This window comes from Bos grunniens, chromosome 1, assembly GCF_055505025.1.
Source record: "Bos grunniens cultivar Pamir isolate PY7600 chromosome 1, Bosgru_T2T1.0, whole genome shotgun sequence".
Classification (NCBI taxonomy): Eukaryota; Metazoa; Chordata; class Mammalia; order Artiodactyla; family Bovidae; genus Bos; species Bos grunniens.
The window spans coordinates 135,218,726-135,229,691 of NC_141165.1; positions in this window are offsets into that span (position 1 = coordinate 135,218,726).

Sequence of the window (10,966 nt, forward strand, 5' to 3'; positions counted from 1 at the left end):
GAGTTATTTGCAGCCCACCGGTCTGTGACATCAATCACCTGACCAGAGATATTCATATTAGTGCCATCTCTTGCTTAAATAGTAATCACCTGCCTTGTCCGGCCCTAGGAGGAGGGAGAAGAACAGAGGAAGTCGTGAAGCAGAAGTAGGTTAGTGCTAGCGGGAGAGCTGGGTGGGTAAACATCTGTGACGTGATCAGAGTCAATTACAGCTGTTGACACTTTATCCAGGCAGTGACCCCAGGCCCTGGTTATAGAGGGCCTGAACAGACAAGTCTCTAGCCAGCCAGCCATGGTGCTCTCATTCCCTTCTCCCCTCTACAGCTATCTCAGCAGGAGGGCTTCAGGAAGGATCTTACAGTCACATCCCCCTTGCTTCTTGGAACCAGGAAATGAGAAAATCATTGCTCACCCCACTCCAAACTTGCCTCATCTCGAAGCTCTGTATCAGCTCTGAGGTTTGCAATCACACCGGGAGGATCTCTTCTGTAGAAGCAAAGAAGGACAGAATGTTGGAAGGGAGCTCTCCTTGACAGATGGGAATGAGAGCGGTGTGAGTAACTAACTGGAGGCAATAAAGGTGTTAGCAAATAGCAGGATGGAAGAGCGGCCCCCGGGATGACTGGCTCTGTTACACGCGGTGTGTTGTAAGGGCACCAGCAAGAGCTGCCTGTCTCAGCTTTGGTGTGAAGAGCATGTGGCTCCCCCAGATTTGCAACATCCTTGTGGGCTTTCTCGGAAGCATAAGCACTGGCTGAGCCCCCATCCAACTGAGGGGGCTTCCATGTCTTTGTTGCCCTCCTTTCTAAGGCCTATTCTCCAGGTCTTCCCTCCTTTCTTTGTCCTGGTTCTTTTGTTCTTTTCCCTGGTCCTTACGTCTCATTACATGATATTCCCACTTTTCCTTTGAGATTTTTGTCTTTTCTTAAAGCAAGGAGAGCCTCATCTTCAGTGCCAAACCCAGCATCATGTAACCAATCACCCAAAAATCACAACCATGTAGGCCCTGCCCTCTGTGTTAAGAAAACCCAGCTGTTGCTGAGAATTGTGTATCTATACAGTGTTTACACATGAACGTAGCAGGAATTCTTAAGGCTGAGATGCCATTGAACCAAAAAATGTCATAACACAAAGGAGTCTTACGGACTTATTACCGCCTCCCAACTACATTCCATCTGACAACCAAGCAAATCACGACTTGGGAAAGTTAAATAAGTTTTCAAGCTTACACAAAACAATTATGAAGAACACGGGCCTCTGGACTCTCTAACTAGTGTGTGTGTGTGTGTGTGTGTGTGTTTCCATTTTATGATTTTTATCTTTTTTAATTTTTTATTTTATTGCTGCTGCTGCTGCTGCTGCTAAGTCGCTTCAGTCATGTCCAACTCTATGCGACCCCATAGACGGCAGCCCACCAGGCCCGCCTCCCTCCCCAGTCCCTGGGATTCTCACTGGGGTATAGCCAATTAGCTATATTTTGATAGTTTCAGGTGAACAGCAAAGGGACTCAGCCATACATATGCATGCATCCATTCTCCCAAACCCCCTCCCATCCAGGCTGCCACATAACATTGAGCACAATTCCCTGTGCTATACAGTAGGTCCTTATTGGTTATGCATTTTAAATATATCAGTGTGTACATGACCATCCCAAACTCCCTAACTATCCTTTCCCCCCTATCCTTCCCTCTCCCTGAGCAGGCAACCATATCACTTTATGAATTTTAACATAAAAATAAAAGTCGCAGATTCTCTAGACCCCTATGCTACCTAGGGAAATATTTCTTACCCCCAATCATGCTTGAATCCCTCTACAACAGAAGCAAACACAGCTACTGAATCAGGGAAGCTCTTCTGTTCTCCCGTGACGTGCCTGAGGGTAAGGAATTCTCGGGCCTCCCTGGTTCTCTATTCTCTTCACAGCTGAGGAGCCCGGATAGACCATCTAGGGTGGCTTCTAGTTCCAAAATTCAATGACCCTTTGAGTCTAACTTCTTTCATCAGGATACCTGTCATTTCTAGGTAAGTGGTGTTCTCAGTCTTTTCTGCTAAAGGAGGTTAAGTAAATAAAAAGGAAAGATTGGGCTTTGCTTTTGGCCTAAATTATAACTTCATGACGAGGGATGAAAGAAGTTAATAGCAATAAGAAAGCTTCCAAGGTCTACCATTTACAATTTAAATCCTTTACTTGGAAGGTTAAAAGTTCAAAGTTGAGTCATAGTCTGAGGTGGCTCTGCTCTTTCTTTTTAATTATCTGAGGTCAGGAAGTTAATAATACCAGAAATCCCCAGTGGAGACCTCTTGTGCACTGTGTGAACTTTAAACTTGCTCATTTTTTTTAAGGGTAAAAAGTTCAGAAAAAACACAGTGGACTTTTCCTCTTAGCCTCCACCCATTCATCCCCCAAGGTCAAAAGTTGAACTGTAAAACAGAAACCCTTGTTCTCTGATCCACATTTAAACAGATCACTTATTAAAAGGTAAACATTCCAAATGCAAGCCAAGATACAAAGTGAATCTGTTCAATAAAAATAAAAATATTGTAATAAAATGAGTCTTTGATCTTTATCACTTGTCTTGGAATTGAGCATCAGAATTTATTTTATTTTTTGAATCTCAGAGAAAGAGCAGTCACAAAAGCTCTTTCCTAACCGATCTCTGCCCTGAGATTGGCATATCTGGAAAAGATAAACCTAAGACATTTAAAAATAATTCTGTTTACAGTCTTATCTTAAGGCAATTTCTACAACTAATTCTACACCATTTTTTATTTGTTTGCTTGTTTTGCTCAAACAGGAGTTCAAGTGTGGTTTAAATCAGAAAGATTTAAAGGACTGAGGAATTAAGAGATGTTTGCTGAAAATGGTGGGGGATGTGGAAAAAATAAAGAAATGGTTGAATCAACACAATGAACCTCATGGGAACCATGGGTAGACTATATTTGAAATTTTCAGAACGTTAAAGCTCAAACATGAAGCCAAAAGGACAGCTGTACAGGCTTAAATATGTACAGCCAACCCTCCATATCCCTGGTTCCACATCTTTAGATTCAACCAACCGCGGATCAAAAATATTAAGGAAAAAAAAATTCCAGAAAATCTTGCACATGTCAAGGCATGACTAGATTTATTTAATAAGTGTAAGACTAGCTTTCTTAAAGTAATAGTGGCAAATTTAGGAAGTAAGTCAGACAGAGAAAGAGAAATATCATATTATATAACATATGTGCAGAATCTAAAAAAAGAGTGAATAAAAATGAACTTATTTACAAAGCAGAAACAGACTTACAGACTTGAAGAAGGAACTTATGGTTATGGGGTGGGGTGAAGCAGGGTGGAGAGATAGACAGGGAGTTTGGGATTGACATGTAAACACTATCCTATTTGAGATAGATTGTTAAAGGTTGTTTTTATTGCTTCAAGTATTATTTTGACAACTTTAAATGCCAAAGATTTTGAGAAAAAAAAGTATGGAAAAGTCAGCTGAATATTAACCCAATCCAATTAGCTAGCTTAGAAAAGCTTCCTGAACCACTATCATATTAGGTTGTTATTGTATGCAACCCCTAAGTGTTCTTTTCTAATAAAGCAAATGATGTATGTGTCCATTTTCTTTTTCAGTGCACACCCTTTATGGGTGCTTTGATTAAAAAAAAAAAAGCCCAATCTGGGAATGAATATCTGTTCCAAAATCTTTTAAGAAAGCACCTTTGTCACAATTTAACAAAATGAAGATAATACCACTTGCTTGTCTACCTTAATAATTTTTGTACCTGTCTAATGAGAAAACTACAGAAAATAGTGAGAACCTTGAAATGATATGCAATGAATACATTCATAGTAAATATTTTTCACTGATGCCAGTTTCAACAAATGTCTGTTAAGTTCTTGGACTTTCTGATTAATTTTAATGTGAAAACTAGAAGATACGGCTCCAAAGAAGTTGTGACCTAGACCATTTACACTGTATGTAATTTTCACAACATCCTCTGGGACTCCTGGATGCAGCTGGATGACCCAGACCCAGGAGTGACATGCCAGGAAGGAAGTGGGGAGAGCATTTGGGGCTACTTCCTCTTGTGAGGACTCCCCTCTCAACAGCTGTAAGGAAGGGTGGAAATTCCTTATGAGTCAAAGGGTGACTTCAAAGTAAAGGATGAAATTTGAGAGACATGATCATATTGATTAGGGTGTTGACCAAGAGAAAATCCCTGCATTTAGAAGTGTCCAGGGAAAAATCAGGTATTAAATAGAAGGTGAAGGGCATGTGGACATTGCTCACTTAGGCAGGTGTTACACTCGTGAGAATAACTTCTGGTTTCAATTTATCTTGTGAATACATTTCCATGAATATTTATGTTTCTTCTTCTTTAAGTCATGACTCTTTATTTGAACTAGTTGTTTTCAACCTTCTGTCTGACTGAATTCCATATAAATTTTTTTTCTTTTCCTACAAACCACTTCATTTTATGAGGCTATTATATGGTATGACCATGTTGTGTTCTGGACATACTTATCCTAAATGTTCTCATAGGAGAGAAATAGGACTAGATCCATGTGAAATCAACCCTACACAGCACTGTGAGGCATATTCTACAAGTGGTATGAACGAAGAGCCATGAGAACCCTGGGTCTTTGCCACACTTTTCATGCTTTCTTGCCTTGCACTTTCTGATCAGTCCTCCTGGAAGACCTCATTTGCCCTTGATTCCCGGGACTCTGTGCTCTGCCTCAATACTGCTCTTCCTTCACATCTCACATCCTTCTACTTCTCTGAATGCAAGTGTCCCTTCCATAGCAATATACGCAGGCGGTGACATCAGAGTCACTATCTCACTATACTGAAATGTGCAGTTAATTTTGCTGCCTCCAACAATAAATTACAATCAAACTGAGAGAGAGAATTCCCATGCAATTCCCTGGGAACTTCTTCTTTAAAAACATAGAATGAAACCTGACAGGATTTAGTGTATACCTTAACGGATAGCAAAGATGAGCTGAGACTCAACAGGGTCTATGACAGACTGAATTTACAGAGTCCTGCTGGCTTTGCAGGACACCATTAGCACAACAGTTTCCACTTTTGCTGTGCTTTGCTATCCCCTGAGAACTTTAAAATATTCTTGATGTCTGGGTCCCAGGCCTAGATATTTTGAATTAATTGAACTGAGGTAGGGCAGGGTCATTAGGGTATTAAAACGCTCCTGGGGAAATCTGTGATGATAAGAACTGAAGAATATGGGCCAGTGTACAGGAAGATACTCTTAAATGCATCCAGGAATTGTCAATGACATTGACATCCAGAAGTCACAAATGGACTGTTAATTTGAGGATAATTTATTTTCATAATTCTCTTGAAGAATAAGTCATTTACCCATCTGAACTGATTTAACAGTTCTCTGTTATCCTCAGGATAAAGTCTTGGCCAGTCAACATATTACATCAGCCTCAACACAAAATGGTCCTGTCTTTTTCTTCTTCCTTATTAATAACGTGTGTGCTCGACTCATGCAAAACTGCTTGCTATTCCCAGAGTGTGCCATGCAAACCCTTCCCATATCTTCCTATGGGTCTGTTTTTAGGAATACCTCTGCTCTTGTTCCTCCAGGTAATTCATATTTGTACTTTAAGATCCAACTCAGGCTCGTCTTTTCCTGAATGCCTTTACTAGTCTCCTTGGTTTTATAAAGTGCTTCTGCTCTGTGATGCACACAACCTAATTCACTGCTCAATTGTAGCAGTTAGCACATTGGCTTAAACTAGCTCTTTGCCTGCCACTGACTGGATTCTTAGACTCCCAAGGGCAGAAAATGTGTCATTTTTCTGGATCCCCTTTCTCCAGTATCCAGCAGAGTGTTTAATACATAGTAAATGCTATGTGAATGCTTGTTGAATGAATGAATAAAAGGATAGACAGATGGACAATAAAAATATGATCATATAAATAACTCCATTATTTATTTAACATCTAGAAAGACTCCCATGATATTCGTCACTGAGGAGAGAGAATAATAACTTCCTGTTAGGTTTATTTCATATTCATCTTCCAGTGGTTGGAGACCCAGGAGCCTGAGCCAATTATAGAATAAGAGACACCAGGCCAGAGCAAGTGGCCCCAGGAAAAAGGATTACAATCACGACTTCCTTGGTTATGTTAGGATTTTCTAGTTAAAGAAATGGAAACAAACATTGACTCACAGTGTTTCAAAATTGTGACCTTTCTAGATGGTTGCTTAGTCCTGAGCCACGTCACTTTCCGTTTGTTCTTTCCTGCCCTCACGTTGGCCTTGGGGTCCTCTTCACAGAATCATGTTCAGTATCAATGCATTTGCTCCTCCCCTCCCAAGTTGGGTTGATACTAAATTATATGTTCATAGCTTCTTAAAGCTAAAATAAATTTTAGGGAGACTTCCCTGGCAGTCTAGTGGCTAAGACTCCATGTACCCAATGCAGGGGGCCCAAGTTCAATCTGTGGTTAGGGAACTAGATCCCACATTTGTATCTGAGTTTGTAAAGCTCAACTAAAGATCCCTCACACGGCAAGAAGATGGAAGGTCTTGGGTGCCGCAACTAAGACACAGTGCAGCTGAATAAATATTAAAATCAAATACATATACTTAAGATTTTTTAAAAATATCCCTTCTCCAGGGCAATCTTCCTGACCCAAGAATCAAACCCAGGTCCCCTGCATTGCAGGCAGATTCTTTACCATCTTTACTAGGGAAGTCCTTATACGCAGTTTAAAAAAATAAATAAGAGGATTATCTCATGCAGCCCCTCCATTTTGGAGACCTAGAAAGCTTGGGGGAGGTTCAGGGAATGCACCGTCTGTGACAATTAGTGGTGTAGCGGGGTGGTTCTGAACTCCATCAGCATACGAGGGCCAATAAGGTCACATCACCTGTAACATTCAAATCACTTAGGAACTTGGGTTCCCTCTTAACATCTTCTGTGACTATTTCCACAAAGCCCCAGGGAGAGTCCATGTATGTTCAGAAACAAGCCAGTTGATAGTCATTTTCCCTGGCTGCTTCCCTAAGGCTGCTTGCTCTCTAGGTCCCTGCTCTGGGTCTCGGGTCTCTGTGCATAGTCCTCCTTGTGTACTCTCATCTTCTGTAGAAATGCTCCCGGGTTGCCGCATAGGATTCTTGGTGGGGAAGCATGTGTGTGGGGAGAGTGAGGGGTGGTTTGAAGGAGTGAGAGGAAGGGTGGGGGTGAGGGAAAGAAAAAATGTTGAAAAACAAGAGAAAACTCTCCCCCAGCTTTGGAGGTGCCTGTGTTATCTGTGGGCCAGAGCACTAGAATCTGGTATTCTAGAATTTGGCTCTAAAATCATATCTGGATTCCAAGCTTGTCCCTGCCACTTGCTATCTCTTTGACCTTCAGCAAGACATGAAACCTTTCTGAACCTAAATTTCTATCATTTCCTTCTTTAATATGGTGGGAATGCAAATTCCTTCTTCATAAGATTGTTGGAAGGATTAAATGTGCCCTGGCAGTGAGCACAGCAAGAAGATGGGAAGGATCTGAGGCTCTTGGTAACTTTGTGCTTATCCACCCAGTTACTCTGATATTTCTGGACTGTTTGAGCCATGGTATTTAGACATCTCTGCTTTCCTTAGAGCCTGACACATCAAGTAGTGTAGTTTCTAAACATTGTAAGAACATCTACTCCCGTGATGTTTAGCCACCAGTGCAAACCTAAAATACAGTGTTTAATTACAATATTAATACTGGTTATATTCCCATAAAGGGGTTGTGGAAGCAACATCTTCCCATTCTTAATATAGAAGCTTTCAAAATTGGCATTGCAAAAGACTTCAAGATTTCTGACCCAGCCAAGCATTAAACTCTCATGGTCACCCACTCATCATTAACATAAGAAAGAGACACAAATTAAAGCAGGGAAACGATGTGCTTTATAATAAATAACTTGTAAAAGCAATCATTCAAGTCACCTTTTAATTGCAAATAGATATGGGCTAATTTACACTTCAAGCAAATTAGGGGTCCTTTAGATCAAACAAAGAAGCCTTATATTGAAATAATTGGAGAGATTGCCCCAAAAGTTATTAGCCTCATATTCCCAATCACAAGGAAAAGATTTCATTAGCTCAGCCTTGGAATAATACTGGGCAGCCCAGCTTAGCTCAGACATCTAAACCAATTGTGGGATTAACCTAGACTGCACCCAGACTGACACCTTTGGTTTATATCTTTTTTATTGTATATTCTTGTATTAGGTATACTTGATTATTGGAGACGGAAATGGCAATCCACTGCAGTATTCTTGCCTGGAAGAATCCATGTACAGAGGAACCTGGCGGACTACAGTCCATAGAGTTGCAAAAGAGTCGGACACAACTGAGTGACTAAGCAACAAATAACAAATATTTGGTTATATATATTTGACTAAATATATATACACATAAATAATTTATGAATCAGAGTCCATGGATTATCCTCATAACGACTCGCCCATCAGAAAACAAGTTGTAGAACTTAAATGAATCCACTTGAGGCAAGTACAGAGGCTCAAAGTCCTCATCCCTCACTCTCTCCACATTAGGATGACCTCAACCTTCAAGACTACAGACACCAGCTATATCTAATAAGGAGTGAATATCCAAATTGTATAACTCAATAGCAAAAACCAAACAATCAGATTTAAAAAGTGGGTAGAGAACCTGGATAGACATTTCTTCAAAGAAGAGAGTTGGCATGTGAAAAGACACTCAACATCACTAATCATCAGGGAAATACAAGTCAAATACAAATACAAACTTGAAATACAAATCAAAGCCACAATGAGATCTTACCTTACCTCTGTCAGAATGGCTATTATCAAAAAGACCACAAATAGCAAGTGTTGGGGAGGATGTGGAGAAAAGGGTACCCTTGTATACTGCTGGTGGAAGTGTAAATTACTGCAGCCTCTATGGATAACAGTATGGATATTCCTCAAAACATTTAAAATTAGAACTACCATTCAATCCTGCAATTTCACTACCGGATATTTTTCCAAAGAAAACAAAAACAGTAATCGAAAAAGATATATACACCCCTTTGTTCATTGCAACATTATGATAACCAAGATATGGAAGCAACCTAAATGCTGTCCTTTCATAGATAAGTGGATAAAGAGGTCTCGCACACACACACACACACACACACACACACACACACACCCCACACACTGGAATATTACTTAGACATAATAAGAACAAAATTGTGCCATTTTCAACATCCAGGGGGATATTGTGCTAAATGAAACAGGTCAGAGAGAGAAAGATAAATGGTGAACTGTCATACTTATGTGTGGAATCTAAAAAGCAAAACAAGCAGATAAACAAGATAAGACAGAAACAGACTTAGAGTCACAGAAAGAAATTCAGTGATTGCCAGAGGAAAGAAGGGTGAGAGGCTGGATGAAACTGGTGGAGGAAATTAAGAGACACAAGCTTTCAATTAAAAATAAATAAGTCACAAGGATATAACATGAGGCTTCCCTCATGGCTCAGCAGTAAAGAATCCCCCTGCCAAGCAGGAGACACAGGTTTGAGGGTTCAATACCTGGGTTGGGAAGATCCCTTGCAGGAGGGCATGACAACCCACTCCAGTATTCTTGCTGGGGAAATCTCATAGACAGAGAAGCCTGAAGGGCTACAGTCCATGGGGTTGTAAAGAGTTGGATATGGCTTAGCTACTAAACAAAAACAACAACAAAGGGTGTAACATACAGTATAAGGAACATAGTCAGCAATACTGTCATAACTGTGTATAATGACAGATGGTTACACTCACTGGACGGTTACTAGACGTGACATGGTGATCATTTTATAATGCATTTGAATGTTGGGTCACTGTGCTATATACCTGAAACTAACATAATATTGTACCTTAATTATACTTCAATTAAAATAAAATACTGAAGATACGAGGCTCCATGTGACCAGAGATCCCATGCCAGGAGAGTGGTTAAAAATAGACTCAGGTAACTATGACTTAGTGACTAAACAGCAACAGCAACAAAAATGATGCATGACGCCTTTTTGTGAGCTTCCAGGTCTCCAAGCGGCAAAATTCTTTACTTGAGGCCAAAATGTTGCATTTATTTATTTATCCTATCAGAAAGAACTACTAAGTAGAATGATTTGCTCAGGAGAATATATGGTCACCATGGAGTGGAGGAGAAATGTCCTCGTCCAAATAATTATTTAAGGCTATATCTTTTTACTCAGGATATTAATGACAAGATTATTAGAAAAACTTACTACCAATCAGTACCATAAATAATGGCTTTTCCATGCATTTTTTTTAAGTTTACATGTTTCTCCCCAATAATATTATGAGATATATCTGATTCCTATTCATAGTTATATTAAGTGTTTTTTCTTTCTCATCATGACACTACACTATCCTTTATCTAGACTTCAGTTCTGTGACAGGTGGTATTTGATATTGTGACTAATCTGACGTCCATTGAGTCAAGGATAATAACACAGTCCTAACAGTTGTTACACACTTATAAAGTGTCAGGCACCTTCTAGGCATATTATGTCTATTAACTCATAATGTCCAAAGAATATTAATTATCATAAGTACTTTGAGGGTTAGATAATTTTACTATTCCCATTCTACAAATAAGAAAACTGAAGTTAATGCAGCCAACAACTTGCCACTGAGAAGAAGCAAGGCCAAAATCCAAAACCAAATGATTTAGCTTTGCAAAGCAAAAACTACCAGTGGTGCTATTTGCATTTTAATCAAGATAATTTGGAAAGAAGTAGTAAAAGTATGTGGGTGACTTCCCTGGTGTCCAGGGTTTAGGAATCGACCTTGCAGTGCAGGAGACCAAAATTCAATCCCAAACTGGGGTTCCAGGATCCTACATGCCGCACAGTGGCTGAGCCCGCCCACTGCAACTGGAGAGTCCATGCTATGCCATGAAGGATCCCACTTGATGCAG